The following is a 5,320-nucleotide window of genomic DNA, read 5'->3' on the forward strand; positions in this document are numbered from 1 at the left end:
CTTTCATATGACTTGCACGTAAACGATGTTGTTTTTTATGAAAAATGTAATAAAAATATGGTGAATTAAGGATAGTTTAAAATAGTCCAAGTTAATTTTTCAAGATACTGGTTTGGTCATTGCTGTTATAAACAATCACTCTGTATTAATAAATTGTTTTCAGGTTAAAAAACTCTCGTTTGTGGAAGTAAATAAATACCTAATGGAGTTTGAGAGATGCTTCAAATTACATGGTCAAAAAGGATATCTTAATTTTCAACAGCTTTCAGAAGTTTTCGATTATTGGCCAACTGTAAATGGTGCATTGAACAACCAATTTAAAAACATTGTCCCCGAAAAAGACGGTAGTACAGATAAGCTGAGGAGCTGGTTTCACATGATGTAGAATAATTTTAATTTTTAATTCAATTTTAGATGCAAATGTAATGAACGCGGTGGATTTCTTGTTGACTATGATGGAAATCAAACCAAAAGTAAGCGCAATACGTCATCAAAATAATAATAAAGAAGATAAATAAATTCTCTAGATATATTTAATAAAACATTTCTAGATGAGGAATTTAAAAAAAAAAAAAACAAATAAACAGTTCCTATGATTTTTATTTCTGTTGAAATTATTTTTAATATATTTAAAAAACTCGGTCTAAACGTAAATAACAAATTAAAATCAAAATAAGGTATTATTTAAAACAAAAAAAACTATAAATCGTTAAAAAAAAGAAATAATTTAATTTTTTTTAAATTGTATTGTCGCTCTGACTATATATTTTTCTTTTACAATGTTCTTTTTTTGCATATTTTGAACTCATATCTCTTCTGTTATTTTGATTTTTTGTGAAGAGGACATCATATCCTTTAAAAAAATCGTATAAACGTGTTTATGAAAAAGTGCGTAGGCCAGAGCGAAATGTTTATAAAAACAAATTGTTTGACCGATTAAAAAAAAAGGAGCTAAGTTTTAGCGTAGGTTTTATTAAAAACCTAAATTTTACTATGAATACAAACATTTAAAAAAATAAAGAAATGTCTAAATACAAATATTAGCTTTGAAATTTGGGTTGATAATATATAAACAAAACGAAGAGAGAAATAAGATGAAGTTCTCATTATATTATGTTGATTATTGATACGTTGATGATTCTTAGTTAAATATGCGAAGCTCTGTTAAGATCACATTTTTTTTAAATCACTGTCAAAGATGCTGTGGTAGAAAAATAAATTAACTATCTAAAAAAAAACCATAATTCCTACTAACTGAACTAATAGCTGCACATTACAACTTAACATTTCAATTAAAAAATTGCCTATACTTTACTTTTTTTTTATATGGACATAACAATTTTTTCCATCAAACTATTTATTGCGTTTAACCATTGATGTTTTATGTGATAAAAAGGCCAAAATTGTTTCATCATTTATAAGATGAATAGTTCTTGATGTTTTGTGGGAATCTAATTTTAAAAGTAGGACTAAAAACCGAGCTAGTACAAAAATCCCCTTCATAAAAGTACATAAACTATTCATACGTAATGATTTCTATCATCAAATTCATGCTAGACAGTTTGAATTTTCCATATTTTATATTCAATTCAGTTTTTTTAAATTTAATTATAAAAAATGAGAATAGACTATTATAGATTTTTTGGGACAATGCTTAAATTAATATTTTTTTATACATTGTAGGGCCTTGGACTGACCCTAGCACAATTACAAATGTTTATTGCTTTATACAATGCACACAAACCATCAGATGGCATAAATGCTGCAGCAAGTAGAGAATTGTTCCAAACGCTTGGTATACAAATAGATGACGATTTGGAAAAGCTATTTAAATCCAAACGTAAGAATTATTTTTATATTGTACTTGGTATGATAAGTAATTGGAGAACTACTAATTATTAAAACTCACACTGGAACCGCTGAAATATTGTTGAAGGATTTAATCATCGTTGCGGCAGAACGCAATATGACCGTTCCGATAAATGTAATTTCATTCATAATTTTTTTTCTTACTTTTTAAGATCAACGCTGTTATTTTTGTTATACTATCTCCGTAACCAATTAACAATTATTGTATTTTTTAACTTCTTTTTATCACATAGGTAGCTAATTCAACAATTTTTTCTTTCTCCCATGTTAGTTATTAGTATTTTTATTTCATATCTCTCGTCGTTTAGTATCGCTAAATCAACAAAGGACCTTTTACAATTATTATTATTATTATTATTATTATTATACCCACGCCTAATTTTCGTTTAGGCTTGTCGATTGATTTTTTTTTCATCTATATTATTCTTATTAAGTTTGACTAGCTTATTATTATTATTATTATTATTGTAAAAGAATATAGGGGGCAAGAAGAAGAAAAGAAGAGGACAAGAAAGAAATGCTCAAAACCAAATATCTCCATCTCCTCCTCCACCGTCCACCGGGTCTAGAAAATACCTGTTTGGGGACGGGACGCGCATACAATGAAACATTCTGGGTGTATTATATATTTTTGGGTATAGTACATTTTCGTATATATAATTATATAATATTATACTTGAATTATTGTACTTACCTACCACGGCAATACCGAAGTAATGTGTTATTACATCGACTTATACCTATTACCTACCCTTGGACAATGATACTTGGCTAAGATTTTGTCTTTTGTACGCCAAAAAATATATTCTTGTGTAAAAGTTAGTGTTCAAACGTGCAAATAATAATTCTGGACCGACAATGTATAATAAATTATTATATATTTGTATGTAAATATTGCTGTCCTGTGAAATTAAATTTGTGTTCTCGGTTCGCCCCATTGCTATACTATATACTATTAACAATAATTATTATTCAAATGATTTCCATAACTCGCGTAAACCAAAATATTATTATGTACGTTTAACCTAAACTGAGGTATTTGAACCCACAACTGCAGTAAATAATAATTATTATTACCTGAGCAAATAGTGTCAAAACTACAGCTGTCGGCCGGGATCATATTATTTTGTTCTAAAGCCCGTGTTTTTTACTAGTAGGTAAATAAATGCTATTTTTAACTCTAAACAAACGTTAGTGGAATACATATTTTACTTATATAAATGTTAAAAAAGTAACGATTCCATAGGAAAAATATACAGTGTAGTTTAACCATGAGATATTATATAATTATCCTATAGGTAGGTATAGACTGTTTTGAAATCTACAACTCTTTTTTACAGTAAACGGCCAACTGTTATAAAGACAAAAACTACTTGCAAGGTTTTTTTTATGAGACTTTTTTTTTGGGTTGTGGTATTATCCGTGTTTTGTAACCTATTCTAGTCCACATGTCGTTCCCGTGCACGTGGGGTCAGCCACCTCGGCTTAGTGCTTCCTTAACCCTCCTTCGTTTATACTTAATGTATATATTTTGTATTTTAACGGGAAAAATGTAAATACGGTGGTGTTTATGGTAAGGCCAAAGCTAGGAGCATCCGATGAAAATATACATCACAAACTAAATGACTGAAAAAATATTATTGGTTTACCCACACGAAAGTGTAACAAAAAAAACTGTCTCTGTATTGGCATTGATAAACCAGATTGATAAAATCTTTGTTTAAGAAAGACTGGCGTCGTAAACGTTTGCCTTTGAGTTTGCAAAAGCAATATGAGAATATATTGTAAAAAGGTTAATTTTCGTCTGAATTTTCTTAATGTAGTCATAATTAATACAACTGTAATGGTCTTATCGAAATACTATACATATTATTATTACTGTAACGGTGTGTCATCTGCTGCTGCAATACCTGTTGAGAGCTAAGTGTGTATGAGAGAGAAAAAGAGAGAAAAATGTCTTCCACCAAACCGGTTTAAAGGTCGTCCGGTTTTTTTTTCATATATATATATAAAGAGTGGTCGCAACGTTCGCCACCACCTGAAAACATCATACTAGCTAGGATAATATACAGGGTGATACTTTAAGGATAATACATGGATTTTTACTGGAAAAATAATACCAATTTTGTAGCGTTTTCTTTCGTGTTCTAAATATCTTTTAGCCTTTATCAGACTTGGGACTGTGCACGTTTTTGTGTGTGTGTTTTTTTTTAAGGAAATTAAAAATAATTTTTAAAAAAATACTAATAAAACGTCCACTATGTGAACCCCTATTGCTCGGATGGCACAGCACAACGCGGTCAGCAGGGTGAGGCGGCGGCGGCGGCGGCGTTCGGAGGGCATTAAAAATTCTCAAAGAGGGGTGTATACGGGTCCGACGGCAATAATCCCATGGCACGCTGGCTGGCAGTGTGTGGCGCGGTCGATATAATAATAATAGACGGTTTTCGATGATGATAATAATAATGCATGTGCGTGTGCAGCAGTATTCATGCATTTAGTGTTTTTTTTTTTTGGGAACCCCTTCGAACGCTATATAGCCCTCCGCCTCAAGACGGGGTGCTACCCATTGCATATCTTTACATCCCTTTTGTGTGTGTGTCATATATATATATATATAATAATATCATGCCCGAGTTTCTACATGATATAATGTAATGCGGTCTATACAATATATAATATGTAGAGTACAAACCTATATATTATTATTATTATATATCAGTATTCCAGAGAAACCCCGTGTCGCGTCGCACCCTCGTCACCTAATATCTTGGAATATTATAATGTATATATGCATGTGCTAAAATGCAAATGGCGCGGATCCCAAGACGTTTGGAGATTTCTTCTATTTCTTTTTTTCTTAAACAAAATCCCAGAGGAACTTGACCGATAACGGTTTTGTATCTAATTTTTTACTTTACAGCGATAACGGATGTCGGTTATAAAATTTGAATTTAGGTTAACGCATATATTGAGTAACAATAAACAATATAATAATATGGAGGAGCTGTAAGACCCGAATCGAACGGGAACGAAAGGATCGAAAGTGTTTTCTATAACCAGTTTAGAAAACAGCACCTTAAATCGACGTCCTTTGCAACTTTGTCAACCGGTGGTGTAATTATTGCTTCGGTTTCAAGCAAAACGGCCAAAATGATACTTCTCTACTTTTAGTTCTGCTTGTACCTATTCGTTCGGCGGTTTTTGTCAACTGTTATTCTTGTTTGTTTTCTAAAAAAAAAAACAATTTTATTGATTTTCTCTTTAAGTCCCTCTATTAGTTAAATGTCATTCAGTCAAGTTTATCTAATTGTCACAATGTCAATCATTCTACGAAGCTTGAAAATGTATTATCAAAATTATTTAAATATGCTTACTAACGTCATTCTTAATTACAACGTATTTATTTTAACTGAAACTTGGCTTTCTGCTGACGTCGCTAATACCCAGC

This window comes from Adelges cooleyi, unplaced genomic scaffold, assembly GCF_023614345.1.
Source record: "Adelges cooleyi isolate 19-005CV unplaced genomic scaffold, UGA_ACOO_1.1 ACOO_flye_CR_arks_rails_tigmint_CR_PRNA_124, whole genome shotgun sequence".
Taxonomy (NCBI): Eukaryota; Metazoa; Arthropoda; class Insecta; order Hemiptera; family Adelgidae; genus Adelges; species Adelges cooleyi.